The following is a 12250-nucleotide window of genomic DNA, read 5'->3' on the forward strand; positions in this document are numbered from 1 at the left end:
CAGCAGCCTGAATAATAGTGCAGCAGCAACAAACAGATGTTTGCGATTGGTCAGTTGCCAAACACAATTTCCTTATGTTTTGTTTTTTTCTTTTCAGATAGAGACGTGTAGAAAAACGACTGAGACCAGAAAACCAATTCATCCAACATGAACCTCTGCAGCACTTTGTTAAGCAGTGCATCTTCCTTTGTTTCCATATCTCCAAGGTGTCCTTATCTCTACTGCAAACGTTAGCATTCGCAGCTAACTATCTGACTACTACATGTTGCTTTGACTTTCTTCTTAATGTCCTTCTTCTTAATAACCTGCCTCAGGTGATGTCACATGGGATGGGGTGGCGGAGTCAGAAAGAGGGGAACTTACCAGATCTGCGTGGCCTGCTCCTCATCTCTGCTTCAGGCTACATCAGCACTAACGAACGAGCCAGTTCATGGGGCTGAACCTCGATTAATTAGCTGGCTGGAAATCAAGAGAGACGATGTCCCTTCCCTTCCGCTGGATCGCCGTGGAGCCTTTTGTCAGAAGAAAGATGAGACTGATAATTCTCTGATTTCATCTGAATTCTGCCATGAATTACATATGAACACGTTTGCCAATTTAACAGACAATTTTGTAACTCACGAACATCCAATACTTGGACTTGTGCAACACCACTTTGCTGCTGTGCGTACTCTGCACCTTATCCGTTTATTCCTACAATGTTTTCTTCGGTAGCTTTGTATATCTGTTTATATTTTTAGCTGTATATACTGTTGTACATTTTAGAGCCTTCATTCTATTTAACTGCTCTTATCTACTGCATCTGCACCTGTTGGCCTGCTCCGGATCACGTCTCAGTGACAATAAAGACGTCTACCGCTGCTCTTCTTGGTGTAAGACACTAACCGTAACCGACAGGCTTACAGAGCAGAGTGACTCTCCTTTCACAAAGCTGCAGCGGCCAACAGCGACAGACTTGTAGTTATTTTAGCCTCTTTATTTATGTGCCAAACTAACACATGTTGGTGTTAGTGATGTATGTTGTGAGAGTCAACCGAAGTGGTTCACTAAGCAGTTTAACACAACGGTTTACTGTCTCAAACTGTCGGAACTTTGAGTTGCAAACTTATCTTTACACATTAAATCAAATGCACTGTACTACTTGCCGTTGTCTCCTCTGCATCAGCGCTAAGGTGATTAAAACAGGCCGATATGCTTGGAAATCCCCGTCTGAGTGTGTGCACTCACCTCCTCTGTGCTCACTTCTTCTCTTTTTCCTCTTTGATCTCACTGACAGATCTGCACTGCACCCTTATTTTGTTAACAGTAATTGGAGAGGCATGATGTAAGTAGAATGCAGCTGGACTCTATTTGTAATACAAATGCAAATTTGATTTACTTTGGTACAGGCTGCACCTCTCGCTCCAGGCATCCGAGCTGTCTCTGCTTATTCTTTTCCAAGTAGTCAATGAATACAAGCTAGAGAGTGTGATTTTAAAGGTAGTTCGGTTAGCCAAAGTTCAGCAATTCATGAACAGGTAAAACTTATCGATGTTTCAAAGCCCAGCTTCCGTTTTAAGTTAATTAGTTCTCGTTCCTCCTTGCAGTTTGCGTTAAGCAGTTGTGGGTTAAGCAGCCTCAGTTTTCCCTCCGTTTTTGTCCCTTAGACTTCAGGTTTTGTAATGAAGCATAAACCGCCTGCTGTGTAGCCTGTGAACAACGTGGAAAACAGACAATTAAAAAACATCTTCCAAGCCTGCCCCGTCCCTCCACGAATTCTCCATCTTCTCTTCACCTTCAGGTTTCTAATAACAGTCTTAGGATGACATTTAGTTTTTCCTGGGGCCAAACACTTCTGCTGGTGCTGTCTGCTTTCTAATTGTAATAATAATTGTGGTTCCGCCTAATCTCAGCCGGGGCTGCGACCCCAGCCTGCTGTGAGCGGATTTGAGATAATGAAATAATTGCCCCAAATGCTTTTTTTTTCCCAGCTGCCGCCGAAACCTGAACCCTCAGACGAGGCGGCATCAACATTCACTCGGTCTCCATCAGCGGCATTTTCCACTTTAATTGAAATTTAGATTGTTGTTGACCCCCTGGATGAGGTTTGGTGGACCAAGCAGAGGAAGAGGAGGATATCATGCAACCCTAATGGGGTGGGTTGGACAGAGAATGTCATCTATCTATCACTGTGCGTGTATTCATGTTTTCATATAAAAGCAAGTCCAGATGATCTGTCTTCACCACTGCTGCAGTCATTTCTGCATATGCATGCGTGTGTGACGAGACACACACACTGAGGACATGTTTTCCATTTGTCTCCGTAGCAGGCTGGATATCACCATGCATCATTTATCATGCAGGCCGCTGGTCCTGGCTCTGAGCCGAATAAATCTGAAGGTAATTTGTGACTCATTTGTGAACGTCCTACATGTCAGTGCAGCTCGGCTTCGGTCTGTTTAGGACAGCGTTTGTTTATATGTGTTTTTCCACTCTAACAGGACCTGAGGGACATCAGCGAGGCTGTATGGACGAGCACCAGTGGACATTCTGCTATTAAACGATTACCCCATCTGCCTCCATTTCACTTTGGCCTCTCAATGAATGTTCTATTTGCCTCACTAACTAATGAGAGTGGAAGAATGCCTGCGGCAATAAATGTTTAAAATGACTTACAGCTCACCATATGTCTCTTTAAGCAGTCGGTTTAAGCAGCTTAAGGATTTCGACTCAGTTACCACAGAAGGAAACGAGGCTAAAGATTTTAATGTCGCAGGGACAGAAATAAGTAATAAGTGTTACTGAAGACTTTACTTTTGCTATTCTACATTCGCATATTTATTTAGAACGTTTTACATTTTACCACACAAAACAAAGCCCCTTCTGAGCCAAACCATCCCTGCACTCACTGCGACATCCTCCTCACGGTCCTGCAGCAGCTGAGCGTTGGCTAACGCTAGGAGACGTGCTAAGCTAACAGCAGTGAGTGAGAAGATCCCAGTTATCTCCAACGACAACTTATCCAGTAATTACCAGAAGCTGAAGATGTTAATGTGTCGCTTAAATTCTTTCACTCGTTGAGGCACGAACTTCCTTCTTTCGTTCAACTTTGACGCACTTTTGGCCTTGAGGCCCTTGAACACAACACTCCCTTCAGCTTTTGGATATGTTTTGTATTTCGTGACCAGGTGTTTAGTCAGGTGAGACGTAAGGCCCAGAAAAGATTTGTAATTTGCATTACAAACACTCACACACTGCCTCATTACTATACAACAACACTGGATCTTTCATGGGAAACACCGTGTTTGCATTACAGCCGTTTGCACTGCAGTTCAGATATCACTGAGGGGAACCGCTGAATGGCTGATAGAGGATTCCTCGGAACAGGACCATTACAGAACCACTTTTATAATGTGGAAACTATTACAGTGGTTCGGGTTGGATCAATATTTGTAGTGAAATGAGTAAATGAGACGTCTTTGTCTTGTTCTGTCTCTCTCTCCCTCACACACAGCACTCAGGCCCTTTGTAGCAGAGCTGTAGTTATAAAAGCCACGATACAACAGCATGAATAGTAGCCGTTATCAGCCCACTTCGGGGCCACAGTGACCACAACCTCAGGAATCAGACCGTCTGAATAATTCAGACCTCGGAGACATGGGGCCGCTGGAGGGGACACGCTGCTCAGGGACAACAGGGACACAGACGACATAAATACACGATCAAATATTGCAGTGTAATTGCAGCAGGTAGATTTTGTTGTCTACGTCTTTATTACCTTTAATTCCTTTTACTGTCAGTAGAATTCTTTATGGCATTCATACTTTAAGTAGGAAGATGACTGGAGGAATTAAAGTGAATCAGAGGGGATAAATAAATGTCACATGTTTATTTAAGTGTGGCTTACATTACAGCATGCAAGTGATGAATATGTTTAATATTTGGCCACTTCTACACCAAGTCCTCCGACGCAGACGCAGCGCCTCAGCAAAGTACACCCGAAGAGTCTTGTGAAGTGTTTGAAATAAAAGGCAGAGTTTTTTTCCCCTCAAACCCCACAAAACAGCCTTCGTCCGATTGGTTCTGGGCCGAACGCGTTTAGATCCTGGTTCTTACACTATTCATCGCACTAATTAAACTGACTGGGGAACAAAAAACCAACTTAGCCCGTGCAGTTTCCTTAATTGCTTTTGACACAATCCACAGATCGTCAAAGATAAGATCCACAGCCTGTGCTATTAGCACAGGCTTTAATTAGCCTCTTTTACAGAAATAATTTTCATGAAGGCGAGAAGTGAGGGAGTCGGGGACTTTTTGTGACCACCGAGAGCACCCAAGTGAAGGATTGACCTGATTCAGATAAAGGCAGTTCCTTCATCACGGGGCTCGACGATATTGCAACAACACGACAGGAAGTGAAGAGGCTAAAGCAAATACAAATGATCAATTACTACAGTGATCAATCATGGCCACCGTGCAGGCTAAACGACCCCGCAGAGGGCCATCGAAGAGCCTTTCTGACATCCACACTCTCCCTATCAGGTGATCGGTGAGCCCTGGTTGGTTTTCAGCTGAGCTAATCCTCATATCATTTCCCCTGTTCTTTTTATGTCAAGTCCCCTTTGCAAAATCCTCCCTCAGTGCTGTGCGTCAACACGCCGCTCTGACGTTAATGTCGTGACGCCGGCATAAATATCATCCTAACACTTTTAGAACTGTTTGAATACACTGCCTGTAATCCACTTTCTTCACATCCCTGAAACAGTAATTCCCGAGCACACGAGACATGCGGGAATGAGATGGTTGGATAATCATCTCATAAATTGGGGAGGTCAAAGTGTGTGTGCGGTGGGATTAGAGGACAGATTAAATCCGATCCGAGATGCCTTCAGTTGCCGAACAGGAAGCGACGGCCGAGGCTTCGTCTCGCAGTCCGGCATGAACTCCTGTAGCCGAGAGGTCTTACTTATTGATAAAAACACGACCACGAGTTTAAAAATTGAACTGTATGGAGCATTTCAGACTTTGAGTGCAAATTTATGTTTCATATTTGGAGTAATCTTTGCCCGAGAATTTTAATCCAAACGTTTCAGCCTGCGCTCCTGAGAGCTTTGGAAATGAGATTCGGCTGTCGTGTATAATCCACTTCTATAATGACTTCCCTGTAAAAGGGACAGATAGTCTGAGCCCACAGGGGTTCGCTAAGTAACTCTGTCAGAGAGCCACAGCCACTCACCGCTAACACAGACGCTTACTATAAATACACTCGGTCTGCTGAGCAGCACATTTCCACACATCCTGCTTGTGCTGTGAACATCCTGCTCACCGTACAGGTGACAACACTGACGTGCAGCCGCTTTGCAGCAGTGGCCCACTCAGTCACTGTTTCCTGATACGTTCATGTTCCTCCAGCAACGCGCCAACTGTGGCTCGCTGCCTGCCGCTGAATCATTAATAATGAAAACTCCATTATGAAGTCTTAAATAAATGAATACTTGTGACAAGTGCCGCACATGTTGAGAGTTTGATGAGGCGGAAGGGCTCGTTTTTTTAAAGCCGCGGCATCACCGTCGATAAGGCTGCGGTCGGAGTCCGTTCTGACAAGATGCACTGAAGAGCTTTAAAAAGTGCAGCTGATGACAGAAGCTCGTGTTCTGTATGTTGAGCACCTGCTCCAGCACACCTGCGTCAGGTATACAAAGCTGCACAATGTGACTTCAGACATTATTAAACTGCAGCCCTCAAGTGCTTGTTATCGCTGCTGCTGATAATGTGTGCCATGTGCTGACCTGATTCAGGCTTTACGCACACACCAGCTAAAGATGTACTTTTGCACATTTTCACACGTGAGCTACTGGAGAATTCGACCTTTTTCCATTTATCTTCGCAGGTCCGCATGTTGACTTCTAAAATTTCGGTTCGGTCCTTTGCAAGCTATTTTGGCAAACATGTTTGTCAGGAGGACCTGCAACAAGCGACGCCACAAACAGACGCAGGAAACGCCAGAAGCAGGTTGTTAAAAGCAAGTAAATCTCCAGCTTAAGTTGTGTGTGTGTGTGTGTGTGTCCAGCAACTGAAGACACACACACACATGCAGACACAGCACGACAGCCATGAGTCATAACTCAGATACACGTACACACATATAGACACGGGAACATATTTCAGGCTGTTCAGGCCACTGAGCCTACTTCCTGTGAGAGGAACAGCATGCGGCGGTAGCCCTCGCTGCCCTCAGTCGGCTCCTTTGTGATCACATGGTGCAGCTTACACAACATGCACTTTGCTTCACAAAGCCGCAGCCCACAGTTCCTCTGCTAAGAGCCATTTGCATCAGGTCCACTGCTTCACGGAGCTCCATGTCTTTCCCACAGTCATTTGTCTCGTAAGGCCTGCGGCGGTCTTACTTTAACCCCCGCTTCCTTTCCTTTACGTATTCCTCGGAGACTTAATCCATTTTGAAGTCTACTTATGAGAGTAAAATGTTTGTGTTTGATGTTATTACAGATGTAGACGTGTTTGGCTGAGACCAATAAAGTCCCGTTGATCTTATCCTAATTGCCTGAGATCTGACTAAAATTCTGCTGAGCACAGGAAAGAAACAAACAGGGGGCCATCATGGCTGCGGTACCAAAATAAAGTCCCGAGGAGACGCCTAATATTATCTTCACGTCGAGGCTTGAGACAAATGGGGGAAGCGAATAAGATGGACTGCCCACGAGGAGCCGTGCAGCAGCCTCTCAGGACCGTTTGAAATGCATAACACTTCCTGAGTTTCCACTCGCTGAAAATAATCACCGAAGAGAGAAAAAAGAGAAAACGTGTGGGGTGTGTTGATTTAGCAGATTTGTTGCTGAGGTCCTCAGAAACGCTGTTGGATATGAAGCGATTGCATCCCGCGTCTTCCTCGCTGTCAGACGAAGCTGTGAAGACAAAAATGAACGGATATTTTTGCTCTTCTGGTGTTCTCACGTATCCTCTTCTGTAAAGGTCAAAGGACAATTCAGCTTCTGCGGCATCATCATCATCATCATCATCATCATCATCATCTATCCGTCTCGTACTTGCAGGGCCGCCAACAATTTCTAAAAGTTCAAACTGAGAGGTTTACAAGTGGGAGCTTTTGCTGCTGTTTGATTTTTGGGGTTTGCACAACTGAAAAGCCACAAAAAGCTAAATGTTAAGTTTGTCGGTCTGATTTTCCTTCAAGGATCCGCACAGACAAATTAATGCAATGTGGAAAATCCCTTTTTGGTTGTTAATGTTCCAACTGTGGGCGAGAAGAGAAGGAATTTGTAATGAACAGAAACACTGCGGGTGCGCTTGAATCACGGCTCCACGTTGAGCGGCGGCGAGCAGAATGTTAATACATGCCCTCCAGGTGTTGGACTGTCCTTCATGAACGGGCGATTAAAACCTGTAAAAACCCATTTATATCTGAAAGTAAAATGTGTATCTAAGTCCAAGTACACTTCCTTCATTTCTGAATGAAGGCATTCTTCTTATTTAGATCAAGCGATTCCTCTTGTTCCGAAACAAATCGGGTTTTGGACTAACAGGAGCTCGTGTTTGGCTGCATCGCACTGCACGGGCGGTTTAAGGAGAAATAATCAAGACTGATGGAAGAAGATTGTGCTGGTAAAAAGGAAACAGAGCTACATTTCAGCCATTGCACTCGTGCATTGAGAAGGCAGGGTCTGGCACACGTTTGGAAAATAACAACAGGGTTTCTTTTATGTTTGCAGGTATTTGGGTGCTGATGGTCGATGCATAGTAATGGCCCCGCCAGCCTCTCCACTTTCAGATCTCATACATCTTTCTGAAAGGTGGATATCAATCAAAGAGAAAGCTCTCTCACTCCCACTCTGGAATCTGGCTGCCAAAAAATGAAAACAGTTCATAATGTCTGGGTCAAGATGCCGGCAGAAAATCCATCAGGGGGAAGCGGGAGAGAGGACAAAGGTGATGATGCAGAAAGTGAGATTTAAAAGTTTCCCGGCAAATCGCCGTTGAGTCATACTTTTTTGAATAAGAACTGGATGGAGGAGGTTTTCAAGCCCAATTCCTCTTAATCTACAAAGTGACAGGTATCGACTGTTCCTCTGAAGGCTGAAAAACACAAACAACACCGAAGAAGAGCCTCCGGATGAACAGAGACTTTTCTCCGCAATCAAAACACATCATTCACAATTAACCATAAATCCAGTCCCACGCCAAGACTCCAGAGCTCACCGCTGCCTCTTGTGACAGAGAGGGGGCATTGCATTCTGCAGCTGACCAATCAATGGTGTGATTAATGAAACTAATTTTACCTGGACACTGCGGATCATTACTTCCTGCTCTCCATCTCCTCCTTCCTTCTGTCCATACGGAAGTCAGGGTGGATAATGTGTTTGCTTCACTAATGAGAGTCCCGCAGAGACACAGAGGACAGCGGAGGGTAAAGCCACGGACGACGAGTCATCTGGGACCGCAGCCCGGAACAGAGATGCTATCTGCAGGAGCCGCTGAAAGCACCGCGGCCGCTTACAGAGTCGTGACCTTCTCCACGGCGTCCGCCGCTGACAGCGCCTTGACTGGAAATGCTACTCTCGCAACAGCCTTTCATTAGCCTGGGTTTCTATGGAAAATAATTCACTTTTCACCATTTCCAACAATATAATCGTTGCAGAAATGCTAACTTAAATGTTGGTAGTTCTCATCATTTGTAATGGACGGCACCTCAGCAGGTTCTGTCCCCCGTGTTGACTCCAAGGCGGCGTTGATTTGTCCAACGCAGCTTCTCCTTCAAACAGGCCGTCAGATTTGAGCCAACGTCAGCCACACTCGATTCTCTCTTTGTAGCTCATGATGTTGCACTGGCTCAGAAGCAATAAGCAAGATGCCTTTTGGTGACCTTAACCTTGAGCTCAGATTCAGAGCAGGGCCGTTTGTGTGAATTCAGGTTTTATGGCTGCCAAGGCCAGCTGAGACCACAGTTTGAAAGATGACTAAAAACAAGGAACCTCCTGGGGCTGGTTTTCTCAAGATGACCCCTACAAAATATGAACTTGTGACCCGTGCAGGAGAAGAGAAAAAATAAGCCCACAGGGACTCGTACAATAGATGTGTGGCTCCATTCGCTCCTGAACTACTGGACTGTGAACTTTCATGAACAGGATAGTCGTGTCTTTTCCCCCTTTGTCCAAATCACTGTTTTATTGTTTCACAGCTATCTTTAGCCGTGCCATGCTGAGGTTTCAGGCCAAACACCAGCAACACTAATGACTCTCCCAGCAGCCTCAGCTGTACTATGTGTTTAGCGTTAACTCTCTAATGTCGCTAAAGACGCTAAACTACGATCCTCCTCTGCTGCGGTCCACCGTGATTGGCTCGGCAGCTGTTGTTAGCAAATGGACACAACAGGAAGCGAGTGATGGCACAGGAAAAAACTCTCTTTCTTTACTTTGTTTAAGTCTGTTCTGCAGTGAACCTCTTTTCCTTGTCAACCCATCAGCCCCATACCGCTGAAGTTAATGATGTGAACGCAGCACACAAAACAGCCGCTCTGAACGCAGCCGGAGAACCAGAAACTAGAAGGCTCTCGGTCAACACATGGTGGGAAAACTAAACAAAATGTCAGCGATTAGAAAAAAGAAAAAAAAGAGAATGTAATACTGTTACAACAGCTCAGAGACACTTTCAACAAAAGCATAATGCGCCTCATTTGGGAGTCTGGAATGTAAAATATGCCCTGGGTATGTTTTCATATGTATGTAGGTGTTATTCTAAGTGGATTCCAAGGAGAAGGTGCACGGCTGAGAAGAAACCATTTGGAGCCACTGATGGAAATGATAGAAATTGGAAACAGATTACAAGCACGTCTGGTCTGAGCAGCTCGCTCAAAGCAAGCAGACACAGAAAAGAGTATTTCTTTGCAGATGCAGGGCTGGCGTATTGCAGCAGAGGCGTCATTGATTATTCAGTATCATTCTGCACGGTGCTGCGCTGGAAACCTTGCTGTCTCCGTTCTCCTGTCCTTGCACAGGTTGCTGTTTTCTATGGAAGTGTGAAGATGGTCCATTCGGTGGTGTGAGGGAAAATGCTGTCTGCCTCTGAATGGACTAAAAGGAGACTGGAAGACGGCTTTCATCTGTCACGCTGCACATAGTGACAGTAACTATTGTATTTCTCTACGCAGAGAACAAAATCCATGGCACATCTCTGCTCTCCTCTTTGAAGGAATGACAGAAGATCTCTGCATGGATGTGGGAGGAATGACATGAAAGGCTGACGTATGCTAATCATATAAGAATGTGACAGGAAGTGCGTTTCTGTTCCCAGGTACGGCTGTTTCATATTCAAATACCTGTAAGGTGTAACTGTAAGAAAAGGCTTTCAAAGAAACTGAGTTTTTGATCATCTGAAACTTGTTGCATGTCGAACTGTCATGTCTGAACTGCTTGACTGGATTCCTGCAGGTGAAGGCGATGAGTCAGGACCACGCATGCATGAACACAGGCACGAACAAGACAAGGATGCATGGCAGCATCTTTTCAAATGTATTTATTGACAGAGAAAGAGGAGAACAGAAGAATGATGCAGAGAAACATTTGGTGGAAAAATGACCAAAACAAAAGAAGACATTTTTGTAAATGAGCGTCATCAGAGCGCCTCTCCAAACACAACGACATGACTGGACAGGTCAACTGAGCGTTCGCTGAGCCCCATCCCGTCACGGTTAACCTTCCTGTCAAGCTTTCTGCTGTTGCACGGGACATGTGCACTTGATAAAAATAACGGTGGCAGACACTGGCTAACGCTGGCAATTCAAAGTACTTTTGCTTTTTTAAACAATGGGCCCTTGATTTCAGGGAGAAGTAAAGATAATGCCTAATTCACAACCGGAAACTGTCCATTTTGTTGGCTGAAACAATAACCGATAACCAATAACCATCTGATCAACCAGCTAGCAAATCAATCAAACACTAGCGCTGTGAAATAGCTGAAAAAACTGTTTATAATTTTTCCAGACAACTTGTTTTAAACGTATAAAAAGAGTCTCAAATCCAAGGAAAAATGAAAGATGAGACTCATTTTATTCATAACTGTGTTTAGCTGCTTAGCATACATTTGGTTAGCTTTGTGCCTCATTACGCATATCTTCACACACATTTCATTGTTAATGTTAAGACTGAATTATGTGCTATTACGAATTTATTACATAATGCGTATTTACGTAACGTGAAAATGAATTACCATTTCAGGCAGGACGTGGCTTGCTGGACAGACGTGCTAACAACTGTAGCTCATGTTAGAGCAGGCAAGCACACTTTTCATTCCCTTCCTTACACTGTTGATCTTGTGATTTTGGTTTTGGAAACACCCCTTGAACCTTGAACACCCCTTGAACCTGGTTCTGCGTACAGCCACGTGCACGCAAAGCTTGACCATCCTGGGGTTTAGCAAACAGTCAGTTTTGACAATGAATGAGCTGAGATGTCACACACACATTTAACGTCATCAAACACAGAATATAAAGTGGCGAGCGATGTTACAGAGTTAACTGTGAACACGTATGATCCCCCCCTGCTACAGAAGGCCGAACAAGTTAACCGCCATTAGTCTGTGTGTCTCATATATGTTTTGACCTTATTCGTCCGGGCCAAAGCAACAGCTTGACCCGTGCTAACCTTCAACGAGCTCCTTTCACCTGCGCTAATAACCACCACTAAGATATATGGTCCTTAACCTAAGAGGGGCCATTAAGCAGGGCGCTGTAAGGACTCGGCTTAAATGAAAATGTATTACTTCGCTTCCCGTTGTAATCACTCAAGTTTTGTACCAATGACAGCAGCAGCAGCAGCAGGAGGAGGAGGAAGAAGAGGAGGAGGACGAGGACGAGGGCTGACAAAAATAGCACCGTAGAAAAACAGCCATGACCAGTGTAGGTCAGCTTAGCACCAATGTTTTAGCCCAGCAGTCGCCACAGTGACTGCTGAGCCCATAGGGGTTTGTTCAGGCTCCAGCTGTGAGGTTTACATGCTTGACACACACACACACACACACACACACCATCATGATCATGACAGAGTTTCACTTACTATAAGCCGACTGAGACACACCAAGGCAGGAAAAGCAAAGTTTGGTGTGTGGACCAGATTAGTAGTTCCTTTATAGAAGTAAGAAACAGAGTGCTTACTTCTTAGCACTAAACTGCTTGTACTAACTGCTACAGGACTGGTAAATACAGTACACACATCTGTAGGGAAGAGACACACTCACATGGACG

The 12250-nt window shown here is 44.9% G+C and overlaps 1 long non-coding RNA gene across 1 annotated transcript; it reads left to right on the top strand.

Moving 5' to 3' along the window:
• Positions 1 to 2018: 2018 nt before the first annotated feature.
• Positions 2019 to 2653, top strand: LOC124049646. The gene is made up of 3 exons (XR_006841440.1): positions 2019 to 2135; positions 2307 to 2379; positions 2481 to 2653. It is a non-coding gene; the product is annotated as an uncharacterized LOC124049646 (long non-coding RNA).
• Positions 2654 to 12250: the final 9597 nt, after the last annotated feature.

Source organism: Scatophagus argus, chromosome 18 (assembly GCF_020382885.2).
Source record: "Scatophagus argus isolate fScaArg1 chromosome 18, fScaArg1.pri, whole genome shotgun sequence".
In the NCBI taxonomy this organism is placed as follows: Eukaryota; Metazoa; Chordata; class Actinopteri; family Scatophagidae; genus Scatophagus; species Scatophagus argus.